The following is a 10,665-nucleotide window of genomic DNA, read 5'->3' as shown; positions in this document are numbered from 1 at the left end:
TATTATGAATAATGCTGCCATAAGCATCTGTGTACAGGTTTTTGTGTGGACGTATGTTTTTATTTCTCTCAGGTATATTCTTAGGATTAGAATTGCTGCATCCTATGGTAACTCTACATTTAACCTTTTGAAGAACTGCCAGAGTGTTTCCACAGCAGACGCAACATTCTACATTGCCACCTGCAATGTAGGTGGGTTCCATTTTCTCCACTACACTTGTGATTATCTACTTTTTTTTTTTTTTTTTTCGGTACGCGGGCCTCGCACTGCTGTGGCCTCTCCCGTTGCGGAGCACAGGCTCTGGACGCGCAGGCTCAGCGGCCATGGCTCACGGGCCCAGCCGCTCCGCGGCATGTGGGATCTTCCTGGACCGGGGCACGAACCCGCGTCCCCTGCATCGGCAGGTGGACTCTCAACCACTGCGCCACCAGGGAAGCCCCTGTGATTATCTACTTTTTGACGGGATGTGAAGTGCCATTTCACTGCGGTTTGACTGGCGTTTCCCTGACGGATAATGACACCGAGCACGTTTTCATGAGGTTATTAGCCAGTTTTTGGAGAAAGGTCTATTCAGATCCTTTGCCCATTTTAATTTATTTTTATTTTCCAATTTGAAAGCAGTCACTGTTTATTAACTGACCAGATTACAAAAATAATCATGGCAGATACCTTAGTTCATCCTTCTAATAAGCCTGTTGATCTGGTCTTCCCTGTTGCCAGCATCTCCACCTTCTACCAAATGGGCAGTCTTTTTCTTCATTCTGCTTCGTGGAGAAGACAATTTAAAGGACCACAGCAAGTTGTCTGCTTCTTTGAAATATTTTCCAGTGGTACAGATCTCATGAATCAGATCTTTCCTGCAGATGGTGCCATACTTGCCAAGAGATGGAGCCACCAAGGTGTCATCTATCAGGGCACTTCGCTTCTGTTGAGTTTGCCATAACCACGCTTGTAGGTCAGTTCACTTACTGACTTCAGGTTTGGGTGCCCCCCCGCAATGTACGGCTCCACAATTCTCAGCATGTTCATTAACATTCTGAGAATTCATAACGATGCCATTGAGCTTCACAAAGGTGCCACTGAAGATCTGATGGAGGCTAAGAAGCTGCAACACTTTTCGAACCTTTGGGCTCACACCATTGACACCTCTGATCCTGATGACAAATGCCAACTTGGGTTCCGCAGGTACATAGAAGTTGCCGGCTTTTCTTGCCATCCTAGACATTTGAATTTCTGTTCTGTACATCCGCCTGTATTCCTTGTAATAGTGATTAGCTTCTTCATAGATAAGCTTCCTCCTTGCCTTTCGAAGCATCTTTGGGCAAACTTCTTTCTCAGGCACTTGATCTTAAGCTCTGCAAAATTCTTTTGCTTTTTCTTAAGGGTTTCTGGCACAGCAGGAGCCTTCTTCTTCTTCTCTTCTGCACCCTCCGTGGTTCCAGCTGGGAAAGAGCTGCCCATTTTTAAATTGGGTTATTCATGTTTTTTAAATTATTGAGTTATAAGAATTTTTTATACAGTCTGGATATAAGTCCTTCAGATACAGGATTTGCAAATATTTCTCCCATTTGGTGGGTTGTCCTTATGTTTTCTTGATGGTGTCTGTTAAAGCATAAAAAGTCTTAATTTTGATGAAGTCCAATTTATGTTTTTCTTTTGTTACTTGTGCTTTTGGTGTCGTATCTAAAAATTATTGCCTAATCCAAGGTCATGAAGGTATTTTCAGGTTTGTTTTCTTTTGAGTCTTATGGTTTTAACTCTTACAATTAGGTTTATGATCCTTAAAGTTAATTTCTGTATATGGTGTGAGGAAGGAGTCTACTTTCATTCTCTTGCCAGTGGCAGTCCAGTTGTCCTAGCACCATATGTTGAAAGACGATTCTTTCTCCATTGAATTATCTTGGCACCCTGTCAGAATTCATTTGACCAAAAAGGTGAAGTACTGGCTTCTCAATTATATCTCATTGTTCTATATGTCTAATTCTAAAAATTCGTTTGTTGATTTGCAGTATTAATTCCAAAGGTTTGACATGGTGGGAAAGTAAGAAATTTCTCAGGATGGTGGAGTTGGAAGGTAATATTGCTTGGTGGCCAAGCTAAGATTTGTGAAGAATCAAACCAGTGTCCTGTTCTTTGCTCTACATCAAAGTAAACTGTTGACAGGCAATGTTTTTACACAGGGTAATGGTTTCTTGGGCGGAGACTGAATAAGCTATTATATTGTATTTCTGTAGATATTTGGGTAGGCCTCATGTGGTTAGGAAGATTTTTTGGGTAAGGTTATGTGTGCCTCAGAACCAAGGAAACATGGAACAGCTGGGCCTCAGGAAGTCAAAGAGTCGTGACAGGGCTGTTCGTTGTACAAACTGCAGTTGGAAGGCCTTTTCTTTTTTTTTGGCCGCACCGCACAGTTTGTGGGATCTTAGTTCCCCAACCAGGGATCGAACCTGGGCCCTTGGCAGTGGAAGCGCAGAGTCCTAACCATTGGACCGCTGGGGAAGTCCCTCTGGTCTCCCTTTTGATTGGTTTATTTTTCATTACCTCGAAGCTTCTCAGTTTTTCTTCTTTTTCCTTTAACAACCCCAATTTTGGACTTAAATGAATGATAAGTAAATTTCTGTCATGTTTGCATAGTTATACTTTTGTTTTTATTGAGGTATAAGTGACATATGACATTAGTTTCAGGTATACAACATAACGGTTTGATATTTGTATATACTGTGAGATGATCACCACAGTAAGTCTAGTTAATATCTGTCAACATAAACAGCTAAAAAAATTTTTTCTGTGATGAGAATTTGAGCTTTACTCTCTTAGCGATTTTCCAATCTCTAATGCAGTATTATCAACTACAGTCCCCACACAGCACATTGCCTCCTGTGACTTATTTATTTGGTACCTGGGTCTATGCCTTTCAACCCCCATTACCTGTTCTGTCCGGCCCCCATTTCCATTTCTGGCAACCACCCATCTGTTCTCTGTTTCTTTGAGCTTGTTTGTGTGTGTGTGTTTTGTTTAGATTCCACATATAAGTGAGATCATAAAACATTTGTCTTTCTCTGTTTGACTTACTTCATTTAGCTTAATGCCCTCAGACTCCATCTGTGTTGTCACAAATAGCAAGATTTCATTATTTTTTTATGACTGAATAATATTTACATCACATGTTCTTTATCCATTCATCCATCAGTGGGAACTTAGATGTTTCCATATCTTGGCTATTATAAATAATGCTGCAATGAACATGAGGGTGCATGTATCTTTTTGAGTTAGTGTTTTCAGTTTCTTTCGATAAATACTAAAAGTGGAATTGCTGGGTCATATGGTAGTTCTAGTTTCAGTTTTTAGAGGAACTTCCATACTGTTTTCCATAGTGGCTGCACCAATTTACGTTCCCACCAACAGTGTATAAGGATTCCCCCAGTACCTGTTATTTCTTGTCTTTTTGATGATAGCCATTCTAACAGGTGTGAGGTGATATTTTATTTTAGTTTTGCTTGCATTTCCCTGATGATTAGTGATGTTGGATGTTGAGCACATTTTCATGTACCTGTTGGCCACCTGTATGGCCATCTTTGGAAAAATGTCTACTTAGATCTTCTGTCCATTTTTTAATCAGATTGTTTGGAGCTTTTGTTTGTTTTTTGCTATTGAGTTGTATGAATTCTTTATACATTTTGGATATTAACACCTTATCAGATATATGACTTGCAAATATTTTCTCCCATTCAGCAGCCTGCCTTTTCATTTTGTTGAAGGTTTCCTTTCCTGTGCAGAAGCTCTTTAGTTTGAGGTAGTCCCACTTGTTTATTTTTGCTTTTATTGCCTTTGCTTTTGGTGTCAGATTAAAAAAATCATCACCAAGACTGATGTCAAGGAGCTGACTGCTTATGCTTTCTTCTAGGAATTCTATGGTCTCAGGTCTTACATTCAGATCCTTAATCTGTTTTGAGTTAATTTTTGTGTATGGTAATTTTTGTATATGGTATAAGATACTGGTCCAGTTTCATTCTTTTGCATGTAGCTGGTCAGTTTTCCCAACACCATTTATTGAAGAGACTGTCCATTACCGATTGTACATTCTTGACTTCTTTGTTGTAAGTTGATTGACCATATATGTGTGGGTTTATTTCTGGGCTCTCTATTCTGTTCCCTTGTTCTATGTGTCTGTTTTTATGCTAACCATACTGTTTTGATTACTATAGATTTGTAATATAGTTTCAAATCAGAGAGCAGGATGCCTCCAGTGTTGTTCTTCTTTCTCATGATTCCTTTGGCTATTTGGGGTCTTTTGTGGTTCCATACAATTTTAAGGATTGTTCTATTTCTGTGAAAAATGCCATTGGAATTTTAATTGGGATTGCATTGAATCTGTAGATTGCTTTGTGTAGTATGTTTTTGGTGTACAGGTCTTTCACCTCCTTGGTTAAATTTATGCCTAGATATTTTATTCTTTTTGATGCAATTTTATTTTATTTTTTAAAATTAATTAATTTATTTTTGGCTGTGTTGGGTCTTCGTTTCTGTGCGAGGGCTTTCTCTAGTTGCGGCAAGCGGGGGCCACTCTTCATTGCGGTGTGTGGGACTCTCACTATCGCAGCCTCTCTTGCTGTGGAGCACAGGCTCCAGACGTGCAGGCTCAGTAGTTGTAGCTCACAGGCCTAGTTGCTCTGCGGCATGTGGGATCTTCCCAGACCAGGGCTTAAACCCGTATCCCCTGCATTGGCAGGCAGATTCTCAACCACTGTGCCACCAGGGAAGCCCTGATGCAATTTTAAATGGGATTATTTTCTTACTTTCTCTTTCTGATAGTTTGTTGTCAGTGTATAGAAATTTTTGTATCTTGATTTTGTATCCTGCAATTTATTAGTTCTAACAGGTTTTTTGGTGGAATCTTTAGGGTTTTCTATATATAATATCATGTCATTTGCAAATAGTGACAGTTTTACTTCTTCCTTTTTGATACGGATTGCTTTTTATTTCCTTTTCTTGACCAGTTGCTCTGGCTAGGACTTCTAGTACTATGTCAAATAAAAGTGCCAAGAGTGGGTATCTTCTTGTTCCTGAAAGCTTTTCACCATTCAATTTGATGTTAGCTGTGGGCTTGTCATATATGTTCTTTATTACACTGAGTAATGGTCCCTCTGTACCCACTTTGTTTTTTTTTTAATTAATTAATTTATTTTTGGCTGCATTGGGCCTTCGTTGCTGCACGTGGGCTTTCTCTAGCTGCGGCGAGCGGGGGCTACTCTTTGTTGCGGTGTGCAGGCTTCTCATTGCAGTGGCTTCTTTTGTTGTGGAGCACGGGCTTTAGGCGCGTGGGCTTCAGTAGTTGTGGTGCGCGGGCTCTAGAGCACAGGCTCAGTAGTTGTGGCACACAGGCTTAGTTGCTCTGCAGCATGTGGGACCTTTCCGGACCAGGGCTTGAACCCATGTCCCCTGCATTGGCAGGCGGATTCTTAACCACTGTGCCACCATGGAAATCCCTGTTGAGAGTTTTTATCATGAATTGGATATTGAATTTGCCAAATGGTTTTTCTGCATCTGTTGAGATGATCATATGATTTTTATCCCATTTTATTTATTTATTTATTTTTAAAGATTTGTTTTGATGTGGACCATTTTTAAACTCTTTATTCAATTTGTTACAATATTGCTTTTGCTTTATGTTTTGGTTTTTGGCCACGAGACATGTGGGATCGTAGCTCCTTGACCAGGGATCGAACCCACACCCCCTGCATTGGAAGGCAAAGTCTCAACTGCTGGACTGCCAGGGAAGTCCCTATCCTCCATTTTATTAATGTGGTGTATCACATTGATTGACTTGAGGATGTTGAACCATCCTTGCACCCCTGGAATAAATCCCACTGGATCATGGTGTATGATCCTTTTAATGCATTGTTGAATTCAGTTTTCTAATTTTTGTTGAGGATTTTTCATCTATGTTCATCATGAATATTTGCCTGTAATTTCATTTTCCTGCAGTGTCCTTGCCTAGTTTTTGTATATGAGGGTAAAGCTGGCCTCATAAAATGAGTATGGAAGTGTTCCCCTCTCTTCTATTTTTTGGAAGAGTGTGAGGAATGGTATTAATTATTTAAATGTCTGGTGGAAGTGTTTGGGTTTTTTTTTTATGATTTCCATTTCCTTATTGATATTCTCCATTTGATTAGACAGTGTGATCATACTTTTCTTCAAATAGTTGATTTGATTTTTGCCTGCTAAATCCAATATTTGGCCCCTCTCATAGGCAATTTCTGTTGCCTGATTTTTTTTTTCCATGTGTATGGTCACACTTTCCTGTTTCTTTGCATAACTGGTAATTTTTTAAAAATTTGACATTTTAGATAATATACTGTAGTAACTCCAGTGTTAATCGCCCCTCCCTCACCCCGAAAGGACTGTTGTGTTTTGCTTATTTTTCTCAATAACTTGGCAGGGCTATTTTACTAAAATCTATTTTCCTTGGCTATGTGCACCCTCTGAAGTTGCTCATCAGGGGGTACAGCCTTAGGCATACATAGTCACCTCTCTTTTTCTGATCTTTTTTAAGTTGTCTGTCACTTTTGGTATCACACCCAGCTGTTAGTCTTCAATAATTGCAGGCAAATTGCTCTACTGTCTTTAGCAATGCCCTGGAGCATACATTTTGCCACATTCCGATTCAACTAAATTCAGGTCACTGCAGAAGTAGTCTTTAAGGCCAGTCTTTGGGTTTTGCTCTTATCCCAGTAGGCTCTTCTTAGCAGTCTCATTCTTTGGTTCTTTTTGGTAAACTTGCAGCTGGTTTATAATTTAACTTTTTGCTCTACTGAATCTGCCAGCCTCCTCTTCAGTGCTTACCACCAAACTTTCCTTTATTTTGGGGAGCACTCTTAGGCTTGAACTTCCTCACATTCTATTCCAAATAAGATCAGATCCCTTTGGAGCTCTCCATTCTTTTTTTTTTTTTAACTTTTGGCCATGCCATGTGGCTTGTAGGAACTAGATCCCTGACCAGGGATTGACCCGCACCCTTGGCAGCGAAAGCATGGAGTCCTAAGCACTGGACCGCCAGGGAACTCCCTGGAGCTCTCTATTCTTGTAGCTTGCCTCTGTACCACTACTCTGGAGCTTTTCTCAGAGTGACAGTGCCAGCTTCTCTTGGAGTGACAAGCATGATCTATAAGCAGGGTACTGGGTGGGGCAATAGTCTCTGGTCTTCCTGGCTTTTCTCTCCTGGCATAAATCATCTGCACTTTATTTGAGCTGGGGTGAAGACTGTTGGAGCCCCAGTGTTCTTGGTCTATTGTGCCTGGGGGTAGAGTTTTCACCCTATGAGTGGGTACTAGGTAGAGAAGAAAGACCCAGATCTCTCAGCCACTTTTGCCAAGAATTAAGCTTCTTCAACGTGTATTTGGGAGAAAATGAGAAATGCTGGTGCCTTGTCCTTCACAGAAAGATACCGTAGCTGATAGCTGGGAGGTGGGAGAGAAAGCCTTATGTTTTTGTCTGGATCTGCCCAGAGTAGAGCTTCATCTCACTGAGCTGGGCCAGGGAGGAGGGGGAAGGAAGTAGGTGGTACCTCAAGTGCTAAAGACTCTCCCTGCTCTCTTAGAAAGATTTAGATTTTCTTGGATCAATGTTTCTTCATTTGCTGTATGCCCTTAACACATTTCCGGAGACTTTAAAATAGTTGGTTTCTTAAAAGTAATTTTTACCTGTTAGAGTGGTTTCACTAGGAAAGGCTCCACATATCATTATTCCAGAAATCATCTCCATGGATTAGATTTATTTTTATTTTTTTAAATCTTTTATTTATTTTTTGGCCATGCTGCAAGGCTTGTGGGGATCTTAGTTCCCTGACCAGGGTTTGAACATGGGCCCTGGCAGTGAAAGCACTGAGTTCTAATCACTGGACCACCAGGGAACTCCCTTAGATTTATTTATTTTTTATTTTTTGCGGTACGCAGGCCTCTCACTGTTGTGGCCTCTCCTGTTGCAGAGCACAGGCTTCGGACGCGCAGGCTCAGCGGCCATGGCTCATGGGCCCAGCTGCTCCACGGCATGTGGGATCTTCCCGGACCGGGGCACGAACCCGTGTCCCCTGCATTGGCAGCCGGACTCTCACCACTGTGCCACCAGGGAAGCCCCTCCCCTAGATTTATTTTTAAATCTCATGTTCTATTTGGGATAAAATTGTATCTTTTATTATTATTATTATTTTTACAACACAATGGTGTTTGTTATGTTTCTTACTTGGTATTTAAATTTTTTGACTTTTTCATCCCTCTATATATAGCTGAATATTTTTCATATAAAGAGGTATTTTAATGTAATGACATAACTTTTATTCTTTTAAACCAGTTGTTCACCAAGTGTTTGGCAATTAAATCACTATTTTATTCCCTCCTCCTTCCCTCCTTTATTCCTCTCTTTAATTCTTATTTTATATTGGAGTATAGTTGATTTACAATGTTGTGTTAGTTTCAGGTGTGCAGCAAAGTGATTCAGTTATATATATATACATATATCTATTCTTTTTCAGGTTCTTTAGTCATTTAGGTTATTACACTATATTGAATACAGTTCCCTGTGCTATACAGTAAGTCCTTGTTGATTATCTATTTTATATATTGTAGTGTGTATATGTTAATCCCAAACTCCTAATTTATCCCTCTTCCCCACCTTTCTCCTTTGGTAATCATAAGTTTGTTTTCTAAGTCTGTGAGTCTGTTTCTGTTTTGTAAATAAGTTCATTTGTATCATTTTTTTTTTAAGATTCCACATATAAGTGATATCTGTCTTTCTCTGTCTGGCTTACTTCACTTAGTATTAATCTCTAGGTCCATCCGTGTTGCTGCATATGGCATTATTCGTTCTTTTTTATGGCTGAGTAATATTCCATTGTATTTATGTACCACATCTTCTTTATCCATTCATCTGTCTATGGACATTTAGGTTGTTTCCATATCTTTGACTATTGTAAATAGTGCTGCTATGAACATAGGGGTGTATGTATCTTTTAAAGTTAGTATTTTCATTTTCTCAAATTGTACCTTAAGATTTAGAAGGGACCTCTAATGTCAGTAAGGTCAACCTTTCAATCAATGAAGACATACTTAAATATCCTTGATTCACAGTTCTTTCATCTCTGCTTGGTGACAATTTATGATTTCCTACACAGGCAAATGGTTTGACGCTGGACAGCTTATGTTAAAAGGTCATTTTGACCTGAAATATGTCAGCAATTGATAACAGTTTTGAAAGCAAATAAATTGTCTAATCCTTCCTGTGTTAAACAGTTCTTCAAACATTTGAGACCAGGCATCAAATCTCCCTTTACTCTTCTCTTTTTAAAATTAATTTTTTTAATTACAAATATTTATATATTTATTTGGCTGTGTCAGGTCTTAGTTGCAGCAGGCAGGATCTTAGTTGTGGCGAGTGGGCTTCTCTCTAGTTGCAGCGCATGGGCTTAGTTGCGGGCTCAGTAGTTGCACCATGCAGGCTTAGTTGCCCCGCAGCCTGTGGGATCTTAGTTCCCTGACCAGGGATTGAACCCGCGTCCCCTGCATTGGAAGTCAGATTCGTAACCACTGGACCACGAGGGAAGTCCCTAAAATTAATTAACCAATGTTTCATTTTTTTTTTTTTTAATTTTTTTGCGGTACGCGGGCCTCTCACTGTTGTGGCCTCTCCTGCTGCGGAGCACAGGCTCCGGATGCACAGGCTCAGTGGCCATGGCTCACAGGCCCAGCCGCTCCGCGGCATGTGGGATCTTCCCCGACCGGGGCACGAACCCGTGTCCTCTGCATCGGCAGGCGGACTCTCAACCACTGCGCCACCAGGGAAACCCAATGTTTCATTTTTTAAAAAATATTTGTTTATTTGGTTGCACCAGGTCTTAGTTGTGGCTCCAGGGCTCCTTAGTTGCGGCACATGGGCTCCTTAGTAGTGGCATGCAAACTCTTAGTGGCTGCATGCAGGTGGGATCTATTTCCCTGACCAGGGATCGAACCCAGCTCCCCTGCATTGGGAGCATGGAGTCTTTTTTTTTAATAAATTTATTTATTTTATTTATTTATTTTTGGCTGTGTTGGGTCTTCGTTGCTGCGCGCAGTCTTTCTCTAGTTGTGGCACACGGGCTCAGTAGTTGTGGCTCGCGGGCTCTAGAGTGCAGCCTCAGTAGTTGTGGTGCACGGGCTTAGTGGCTCTGCGGCATGTGGGATCTTCCTGGACCAGGGACCGAACCCGTGTCCCCTGCACTGGCAGGCGGATTCCTAACCACTGCACCACCAGGGAAGTCCCACCAATGTTTCTTTAAATGAGGAAATTTCTGAAAGTCTAAACATCATGGCCGTTTTTTTAAAATGTCTCTTTTAAAATTGGTCTAAATTAAATGCAAAAACCTAAATGTGACCCAAATAATTCTGTGTATGAGACTATTATTTTCAGTACAGGGGTATAGGAAGTAAACAGATGGATAAAGAGATCAATATACATGGACAGATAATTAGATTAATACCTTTCAAAAATACATTTGCTCAAACTGCAGAGGCCAGAATAGGAGAGACAGTGAACATAATATTCAAAGCTGGAACTTGGGAAACTCGGCTCTCCAACAAACTCAATTCCTTCAAAAACCTCTGGGGAAATGAAATGTGCCTCTCCCTTACTTGAGAA

The 10,665-nt window shown here is 40.5% G+C and overlaps 1 pseudogene; it reads right to left on the bottom strand.

Annotated features, from left to right (window-relative positions):
• Positions 1-670: 670 nt before the first annotated feature.
• On the bottom strand, positions 671-1,425 carry LOC116758998 (annotated as a pseudogene).
• Positions 1,426-10,665: the final 9,240 nt, after the last annotated feature.

Source organism: Phocoena sinus, chromosome 9, assembly GCF_008692025.1.
Source record: "Phocoena sinus isolate mPhoSin1 chromosome 9, mPhoSin1.pri, whole genome shotgun sequence".
NCBI classification, from domain to species: Eukaryota; Metazoa; Chordata; class Mammalia; order Artiodactyla; family Phocoenidae; genus Phocoena; species Phocoena sinus.
This window is presented reverse-complemented; position numbering and strand designations above follow the sequence as displayed.